The sequence below is a fragment of the Oncorhynchus mykiss genome, chromosome 4 (genome assembly GCF_057628025.1).
Source record: "Oncorhynchus mykiss isolate SJ-2025 chromosome 4, ASM5762802v1, whole genome shotgun sequence".
NCBI classification, from domain to species: Eukaryota; Metazoa; Chordata; class Actinopteri; order Salmoniformes; family Salmonidae; genus Oncorhynchus; species Oncorhynchus mykiss.
Genome location: NC_143025.1, coordinates 79,036,541 through 79,046,854, shown reverse-complemented (window position 1 = coordinate 79,046,854; position 10,314 = coordinate 79,036,541). Strand labels below are relative to the sequence as shown.

The 10,314-nt window shown below is 44.4% G+C and overlaps 1 long non-coding RNA gene across 6 annotated transcripts; it reads left to right on the top strand.

Moving 5' to 3' along the window:
- Positions 1–2,220: 2,220 nt before the first annotated feature.
- LOC149984148 (uncharacterized) lies at positions 2,221–9,479 on the top strand. Of its 6 annotated transcripts, XR_016495452.1 has the most exons (4): positions 2,666–2,775; positions 4,033–5,158; positions 6,682–6,766; positions 7,270–9,479. It is a non-coding gene; the product is annotated as an uncharacterized LOC149984148 (long non-coding RNA). The 6 variants fall into 6 exon arrangements; XR_016495448.1 differs by having other exon boundaries at positions 2,292–2,775; positions 4,033–6,766; XR_016495451.1 differs by having other exon boundaries at positions 6,682–9,479.
- The last annotated feature ends 835 nt before the right edge of the window (positions 9,480–10,314 follow it).

Genomic DNA, 10,314 nt, shown 5'->3' with positions numbered 1-10,314 from the left:
AACGGGCCAGTCTCCAGTCCGACCCCGTACTGGAGACCCTTGCCACGGGCCCCGGACAGGAGGGCGAGTCTGGCAGCTCCGGACAGGAGGGCGACTCTGGCAGCGCCGGACAGGAGGGCGACTCTGGCAGCGCCGGACAGGAGGCAGGCACAGGACTCACCAGGCTGGGCCTCTTCTTTGGCCGAGGCACCGGATACACTGGGCCGTGGAGGTGCACTGGCGGTCTCGAGCGCAGAGCTGGCCCCATCCGTTCTGGCTGGATGCCAGCTTCCACCCTGCAAATGTGGGACGCTGGCACCGAGCACACCGGCCTGTGAATGCTCCGCCTCGACACCGTGAGCATCACCTAATAGCACGGGGCCTGACCAGTCTCATGCTCGCCACGGTAAGCACGGGAGTTGGCTCAGGTCTATACCTGACTCTGCCACACTCCCTGTGTGCCCCTCCCAAAAAATTGGGAGGCTGCCTCTTGGGCTTCCTTGCCAGCCGTTTTCGTGTCGCCAACTCCATTCTCCGGTATCCCTCCTCGCACTGTTCTAGAGAATCCCAGGCGGGCTCCGGCACTCTCCCTGGGTCGACCGACCACCTCTCTATCTCCTCCCAGGTTGTCTCATACTCCAGGTAGCGCTGCTCACCTGTCCAGGAGTCCCTTTCACCAGGCTGCTTGGTCCTTTGGTGGTGGGAGGTACTGTCACGGATGTTGGAAGGAGCGGACCAAGGTGCAGCGTTGTGAGCGTACATTTTCTTTATTCATCCAAATGACGCCAAACAAAACAATAAACACTACAAAAACAACCGTGAAGCTCACAAGCAAAGTGCTCTAAACAAAGTCAACCTCCCACAAACACAAGTGGGAAAAAAGGGCACCTAAGTATGGTTCCCAATCAGAGACAACAATAGACAGCTGTCCCTGATTGAGAACCATACCCGGCCAAACACAAAGAAATAGAAAACATAGAACACAAAACATAGAATGCCCACCCCAACTCACGCCCTGACCAAACCAAAATAGAGACATAAAAAGGATCTCTAAGGTCAGGGAGTGACAGGTTCTTGAAATGTTCTGTATTGACTGTCCTTCGTGTTTAAAGTAATGATGGACTGTTGTTTATCTTTGCTTATTTGAGCTATTCTTGCCATTTTTACCAAATAGGGCTGTCTTCTGAATACCACCCCTACCTTGTCACAACACAACTGATTGGCTTAAACGCATTAGGAAGGAAAGAAATTCCACAACTTAACTTTTAACAAAGCACACCTGTTAATTGAAATGCATTCCAGGTAACTACTTCATGAAGCTGGTTGAGAGAATGCCAAGAGTGTGCAAAGCTGTCACTCAAGGCAAAGGGTGGATACTTTGAAGAATCTCAAATATAAAATATATTTTGATTTGTTTGATTAGGTTACTACTTGATTCCATATATGTTATTTCATAATTTTGATGTCTTCACTATTATTCTACAATGTAGAAAATAGTAAAAAAAACTGGTACTGTATACATTTTTGGGATTCGAGGGACTTCAAAAGGGAGGCTGCGGGCCGCCAGTTGCCCATCCCTAATGTAGGGAATGGGGTGTCATTTGGGATGTATCCCATATCAACCTGCAGCTCAGATATGACTGGTTGTATTCATCCTCAATTATTATATATCATTTTTATTTAACCTTTATTTAACTAGGTAAGTCAGTTAATAAGGATCGGCCCCTTTTGTTCAATTTCACCTAAAATGACATACCCAAATCTAACTGCCTGTAGCTCAGGCCCTGAAGCAATGATATGCATTTTCTAGGTACCATTTGAAAGGAAACACTTTGAAGTTTGTGGAAATATGAAAGGAATGTAGGAGAATATAACACATTAGAACTGGTAAAAGATAAGACAAAGAAAAAAACAACCTTTTGTTGAATTCTTTTGTACCATCATCTTTGAAATGCAAGAGAAAGGCATTAATGTATTATTTCAGTCCAGGTGTAATTTATATACTGGCCACTAGCTGGCAGCAGTGTACGTGCAAAGTTTTTGTCTGATCCAATGAACCATTGCATTTCTGTTCAAAATGTTGCATCAAGACTGCCCAAATGTGCCTAATGTGTTTATTAATAATTTCTCATGTTCCTAACTGTGCACTCTCGTCAAATAATAGCATGGTATTATTTCACTGTAATAGCTACTGTGAATTGGACAATGCAGTTAGATTAACAAGAATATAAGCTTTCTGCCAATATCAGATATGTCTAGGTCCTGGGAAATGTTCTTGTTACTTACAACCTCATGCTAATCGCATTAGCCTACGTTAGCTCAACTGTCCCACAGGGGACCCACCAATCCTGAAGAACAAATTCTTATTTACAATGATGGCCTACTAAGGAACAGTGGGTGAACTGCCTTGTTCAGGGGCAGAACGACACAATTTTACCTTGTCAGCTCGGGGTTTCGATCCAGCAACCTTTCGATTTAAACAGGTCAGGTCAGTCCCATTGAGATATGAATCTCTTTTTCAAGGGAGCGCTGGTTAGCTAGTTATACTCCCCTGGGCTGACACCAACCTGCCATCATTATTCTGTTACAAAGAGCTTTATATGGGCTTTATATGTGTGTGTTTGTGTGTAGAGAGAGGGTATTATGGTGCACAGATTATGACATGCTTACTGAATGTATCAACCCTTCTCTTCTGTTGCGTCTGCAGACTGGGACCAGTAGTGTACCAGTTTTGGAGGACATGGATAACATATGGATAACAAATGGATAATGTATGGATGATAACATGATAAACAGGTGAGACGAAGGGAGAGATAAGACTTCCTCTGATCCCTGATAATGAAAATTATCATCATGCCACGGTTCTTCCAGCTTCCTCCTTATAATGACTGTTTCTGTTTTCTCATCCTCTCTTTCCCTTGTTTTCTACCTTTTTGTTGATTTTCCCACTCACTTTTTCCATTCTCTCTATTTTTATCCCCTCCCCTCTCTCTCTCTTTCCATCTCTCTTTCTCTCTTCATTTATTTTTCTCTCCTGCACCCTGAGTGACAGCTCAATGGCTGTCTCTCCCAGGCTTATCTGTCCTCAGCAGATGGTTGACTTGGATCACTGTTCACACGCCTCGATTCGGAGTGCTGATAAAGACTAGCCAGTACACCCTTTCTCTCTTTCTTTCTTTCTTTCTTTCTTTTTCTTTCTTTCTTTCTTTCTTTTTTTCTTTCTTTCTTTCTCTCTCTCTCTCTCCCACTCACTCTCTCTCCCTCTCTTCTCTTCTCTCTCTCTCCCCCTCTCTCTCTCTCCCTCACTCTGTCCCTCTCTCTCCCTCTCTCCCTCCCTCTCCCCCTCTCTCTCTCTCCCTCTCTCTGTCCCTCTCTCTCCCTCTCTCCCTCCCTGTCCCTCTCACTCTGTTTCCCTCTCTCTCTCCCTCTCTCTGTCCCTCTCTCTCCCTCTCTCCCTCCCTCTCCCTCTCACTCTGTTTCCCCCTCTCTCTCTCTCTCACCCATACCATACCTTCCCTTCCTTTTCTTTTTCAATGTCACCCTTCTTTCCCTTTTACTCTCCCCTTCCCACTCACTCTCTTCCTTTTCCACCCCCTCTTTCAGTGTTCCTTCTCTCCCTCCATCCTTTCTCCCCCTTCATCCATCCCACTATCTCTGTACGTGTCTCTCCTCCCTGCTGTGTTGGCGCCCGTCTAAAGGGCCCCGGGACCGTCTCACTGTGAGGGGCCGCTACACTGCCAGAGCTGCCCAGTGCACTGCTCTCCTCCATCCGCCTCTCATCCTTCTCTTTTTCATCTCCATAATGGCTCAAATCGCCATGTCATACTTTACATTTTTTCCTCTCCTTTACTCATCTTTCCTCTCCAACACATTTTACATATATGTATATTTTACATCTCTACTGTATATTAAACCAAATGCGCTTCCTCTCCTCTCCTCTCCTCTCCTCTCCATCCCCTCCCCTCACCTCTCATTCATCTCTGTCATCTCCTTATCATGCCAATCCCTTTCTCTCCACTTCAATATCCTATGACTCGTATCACTTCACCCAAGCCCTCTCCTTCCTCCTCTCAGTTAAAGCCTGACTCCACAAGATGTGTCAAAAGGACCCACTGTATCTCTTCATCTCATTCCCGTTCAAGGCCAAGGTGTTCAAGGTCATGGATTCAGTACAATACTTGCTTTGTCATATTTCTCATGTGTTAAAAGAGAATGTGATGTTTTGAGGATATCCTGCAGTCCTGTTTGAATAATTACACTGACAAATACAGTTTGTAGTCCTAACTCTCATCGTTTGATGTGTGCATCACACCTCTTGCAGAATGGGAAAAATAATGAATGTATGAGAATGATCTTTCTTTGGTCTACTGCAGTACTTGGGCATGAACACAGCACCATGTCGGCAAGACAGCAAAAGACAGAAGAGTTGGCTACAGCTGAAGAAGACTGGCAACCAGGCAAACACAGCACTACTGGCTCATCACTAACTAATGCAGCATCCAAAGACAAATAAACATAAAACAGCACCCCAGGAAAGACTAGATACAGTTGATTCCAGCCAACCTGCCTCCAAATCAAATCAAAGTTTATTGGTTGAGTACACAGATTTGAAGATGTTATCGTAGGTGCAGCAAAATGTTTCTAGCTCCAACTGTGCAGTAATACCTAGCAATACAAAACAATGCACATAAACTCCAAAAAACAAAAAGAAAGAAATGGAGAAAATAAGAAACAATACAACTTAATTCATCCATGAGGGGCAATTCTTTCAGGGCTGATAGGGTGCTTCAATAGGACAAACACACAGACAGACAGTAGAAAGAATGTAATATGAACACTTAAGGCATCAATTAAAAGTGCATGGTGCAATTTAAGAAACTTAAAGTTAATGGTAGCCACAGTTCTTAGTTAATTTCAGGTCTAAACTATCTCTAGAGTAGTCCCTAGATCTTCCTTGATGGTCATGTTAACCAGGCGGATGGCCTCGGGCACAAACAAGGCCCTGCACCTATTGGTGGAGCACTTGAGACAGCGCAGGAGACGTCCAAGGGGGAGCAGTTTGAACTGCGGGTTGAGGACATGGGTGCTGTCCACCAGGATGTCATTGGCCTTCCTCCTGGCCTGCAGCTCAAAGAATGAGGCCAAACTTCTGAGAGGCACCCCGGTGAGTTTAGAGCAGGTATTCACAATGGCTTGGAGGCAGTTCCTATTCTTGACAGAGAGATGTGAACCAGCATTTGAAAGAGAAACACAGAACACTCTCAAATTAAGAAATTAGCCAGCTATAGTGACTCTGTGTTTTTACTTGTTTATAAAGTAGCTGTGGAAAAATAGAGACATTATAGCTCGTTTCTTCAACATGCCATGTTTCTAAAATAAATACTTCATCATAATCATTTATTCCATCCACTGCAGTCTAAAAGTAAATCCAAAAACCTATTCTAACATTTCTACATTGGGTTACCATTACATGTGCGGTGAAATCTGTCCCTAGACAGTGAATTTCTGGTTGTCTGACAGCTAGGTCCACTCCAGGCGCTGAGAGGCCATTTTAATCTAAACGCTGGAATCTGGCAACCGCTCCCGAGCAACTGCGTCAGTCCAGCCAGTCTGACCTGCTTTTGTTCTGGTCCAACCCCCTAACTTTTCCCCCTTAATTAACCCAACAGAAACTAATTAAACCCAGCTCTTCTGGACCAGGCACCAAACAAAGGGAGCGAGGGAAGGAGGGATGAGAGTGGAGCGGAGGTAGAGAGAAAGCAGGGAGCAAGCCAAAGTAACAGACAGGAGTGGAGAAACGGAAACAGTGGTCCCACTGAGGCCCTGGCCCCTAAAAAAGACTGGAGAAAGGGAGGGTGAGAGAGAGCTGTAGGTTATTGTTTTCTGAGGTAAGGTGCAGGATGTTACACAGTTGGCCTAGACTGGAAAGAGGGATAGAGAGGCGAATAGAGAGGGAGAGAGGGAAGAAAAGAGAGAGAAGGAGAGAGGGGGAGGAAAAGAGAGAGAAGGAGAGTGGGAGAGAGGGTTTGACAGAGAGAGGTGCTCAGGGTTTGAAAGGAGATGCATTTTTTCCTTTGGGAAAGCTAAGGTGTAGCAAAGGGATGGGAGGAGCGGAGTAAATGCACTTGGCAGTGGAGGCAGGCTTTCTCTGGAGGCTTTGTGTGAAACTCATTGTTTTTTAATTACTGTGTTCTGAACACACAGTTGCTTACAGAGTGGTGTGTGGAGAGGCTAATTTTCTGCAGCCCATTCAGCATGCAGCCATGCACGATTGGCCTCTTAAGAGCAGATGATTGCTTTGTTTGGGAGGGGGAGACTGCATTTATGCCACCAATCTAACCCCTTGCCTATACAGTCAGAATATGATGCAGCTTTTGCAAGGCAGGAGAGACGGAATAAGTGAGAGAGAGTGGAAAGATGGAGAAACAGTGAGACAGACAGATAGATAGAGATGGCGGATGTTAGTACTGGCTGTGACCCTGCTATAGAAGAAATAGAAGGTAATTAAGAGCAGAATGTTGAAGTAGATGGGTCTGGAAAGGAGATTTAAGAGGGGAACTGATTGTGCATGTCTGATTCCAGCTCTTCAGAGAGTTCTCAGTCCCAAGGCTTATAGCTTTCAAAGGACTGGTTCTCTCTCTCTCTCTCTCTCTCTCTGTTTTCTTTTCTAAATCAAAACCACTTTATTCATACTTGTTACAGATGCTAAGAAAGAGGGTCGCTGTTTGCCTCGCTCAGATGCTTTCTCTGGTGAAATAGGTTCAGCCTCTTGCGAGTTGAACTAAAGGTATGAAACGATAGACACGGATGAGAAATAACTTGTATAAGTTTGTTTCTTTTTTTAATGTAAACATTTTTTGGTAAGCCTGGCTTCCCTTGCCATGCACGAATACACAGCACTTTGTAGGTTGAATGTCACTACACTTATGGTGTTTGTAATAGATGTCCCATTCCATTCAAATGGGGGGCACTAATCGGATGCTGGACTTATTTTGGAGTAGAAGAACTTAGGCAGGTAACCTACTTAACCTACTTTTTTAGGAGAATTGTTTGACAACCAGATGACAACATCATGACTGGTTGTGTTCATGACACATTAAAAGGTCATACATTTTTAGATTAAATTACATGTCTTTACTATAAAACATTTCACACATAGGAGGTCCTGTTGAAAAAGTTGAGACTCCCGAATGACATCATGAAGTGCTTTGAAAGGCTAGTTAAGGATCATATCAACTCTACCTTCCCTGACACCCTAGACCCACATCAATCTGTTTACCGCCCCAATAGATCCACAGATGATCGCAATCACACTGCACACCGTCCTATTCCATCTGTACAAGAGGAATACATATGCCAGAATGCTGTTCATTGACTATAGCTCAGCCTTCAACACCATAGTACCCTCCTAGCTCATCATCAAGCTGGAGGCCCTGGGTCTCAACCCTGCCCTGTGCAACTGGGTCCTGGACTTCCTGACTGGCCGCCCCAAGGGGGTGAAGGTAGGAAACAACTCCTTCACTTCGCTAATCCTCAACACAGGGGCCCCATGCTCAGCCTCCTCCTGTACTCCCTGTTTATCCTGTGGGGCTGTATCAATGCCTGGTAAGGCAACTGCACTGCCCGCAACTGCAGGGCTCTCCAGAGGGTGGTGCGGTCTGCCCAATGCATCACCGGGGGCACACTGCCTGCCCTCCAGGACACCTACAGCACCCGATGTCACAGGAAGGCAAAAAAGATCATCAAGGACATCCACCACCTGAGCCACGGCCTGACCACCACACTATCATCCAGAAGGTGAGGTCAGAACAGGTGCATCAAAGCTGGGACCAATAGACTGAAAAACAGCTTCTATCTCAAGGCCATCAGACTGTTCAATAACCATCACCAGACGACTACCACTCAACCCCTGCACCTTAGAGACTGCTACGATATAAAGTTGAAGTTTACGGAGGTTTACATACACCTTAGCCAAATACATTTAAACACAGTTTTTCACAATTCCTGACATTTAATCCAAGTAAAAACTCCCTGTCTTAGGTCAGTTAGGATCACCACTTTATTTTAAGAATGTCAAATGTCAGAATAATAGTAGAGAGAATGATTTATTTCAGCTATAATTTCTTTCATAACATTCCCAGTGAGTCAGAAGTTTACATACACTCAATTAGTATTTGGTAGCATTTCCTGTAAATTGTTTAACTTGGGTCAAACATTTTGGGCAGCCTTCCACAAGTGAATTTTGACCCATTCCTCCTGACAGAGCTGGTGTAACTGAGTCAGGTTTGTAGGCTTCCTTGCTTGCACACACTTTTTCAGTTCTGCCCACAAATTTTCTACTGGATTGAGGTCAGGGCTTTGTGATAGCCACTCCAATACCTTGACTTTGTTGTCCTTAAGCCACTTTGCCACAACTTTGGAAGTATGCTTGGGGTCATTGTTCATTTGGAAGACCCATTTGCGACCAAGCTTTAACTTCCTGACTGATGTCTTGAGATGTTGCTTCAATATAGCCACAATTTTTCCACCTCATGATGCCATCAATTTTGTGAAGTGCACCAGTCCCCCCTGCAGCAAAGCACCCCCACAACATGATGCTGCCACCCCCATGCTTCATGGTTGGGATGGTGTTCTTCGGCTTGCAAGCATCCCCCTTTTTCTTCCAATCTTAACAATGGGTATTATGGCCAAACAGTTATGTTTGTTTCATCAGACCAGAGGATATTTCTCCAAAAAGTATGACCTTTGCCCCCATGTGCAAACCGTAGTCTGGCTTTTTTATGGCAGTTTTGAAGCAGTGGCTTCTTCCTTGCTGAGCGGCCTTTCAGGTTATGGCGTTATAGGACTCATTTTACTGTGGATATAGATAATTTTGTACCTGATCCTCCAGCATCTTTACAAGGTCCTTTGCTGTTGTACTGGGATTGATTTGCACGTTCATCTCTAGGAGACAGAACACATCTCCTTTCTGAGTGGTATGACAGTTGCGTGGTCCCATGGTGTTTATACTTGCGTACTATTGTTTGTAGAGATGAACGTGGTACCTTCAGGCGTTTGGAAATTGCTCCCAAGGATGAACCAGACTTGTGGAGGTCCACAATTTTTTGAGGTCTTGACTGATTTCTTTTGATTTTTCCATGATATCAAGCAAAGAGGCACTCAAATTATGTCAATTAGCCTATCAGAAGCTTCTGAAGCCATGACATCATTTTCTGGAATTTTCCAAGCTGTTTAAAGGCACAGTCAACTTAGTGTATGTAAACTTCTGACCCACTGGAATTGTGATACAATGAATTATAAGTGAAATAATCTGTCTGCAAACAATTGTTGGAAAAGTGACTTGTGTCATGCACAAAGTAGATGTCCTAACCGACTGGCCAAAACTACAGTTTGAAGAAATGTGTGGAGTGGATGAAAAAAACGAGGTTTAATGACTCCAACCTAAGTGGATGTAAACTTCCAACTTCAACTGTATGTAACAATAATTCATCAGAAATGCAGCAATTTGCGTCAATATTTTTCTATATCTTTGCATATAATAATTTACTTGTGAAAAACAAAAAGCTGAAACATAAAACAAATTCCAGGGCTGCAATAATTGAAAAAAAACATCAACTACATGTATAGTAGAATCACTCATACTGTACAGTACTGTGAGTGTTCTAGTTCTCCCTCTCTCCTGCATTTGACCACAAGTTCTCATCAACATCACATCTTATGTTTTCTCTGGGGAAGTATCTTCTGGAATATCATATCCAACCCGGGCAGTCTTCAGGAGAAGTGTCTCCACACCTCGGATTCATGGCATCCAGTAAGGACATCTGGTCATGTGGATGGTGTTCACTGCACTGCAGGAGCTAGGAACACAAGCATTTAGTTAGATCCTAGCTCCAGCAGGGCAGTAGTAACACAGGCATTTAGTTAGATACTACCACACTGCTGGAGCTAGGAACACAAATATTTAGTTAGATACTACTGCCCTGCTGGAGCTAGGAACACAGGCATTTAGTAAGATACTACTGCACTGCTGGAGCTAGGAACACAAGCATTTAGTTAGATACTACTGCACTGCTGGAGCTAGGAACACAAATGTTTAGTTAGATACTACCACACTGCTGGAGCTAGGAACACAAGCATTTAGCTATATACTAATGCACTGTTGGAGCCAGGAACACAAGCATTTAGTTAGACACTACTGCACTGCCGGAGCCAGGAACACAAGCATTAAGTTAGATACTAGTGCACTGCCGGAGCTAGGAACACACGCATTTAGTTAAATACTACAGCACTGCTGGAGCTAGGAACACAAGCATTAATTTAGATACTGCTGCACTG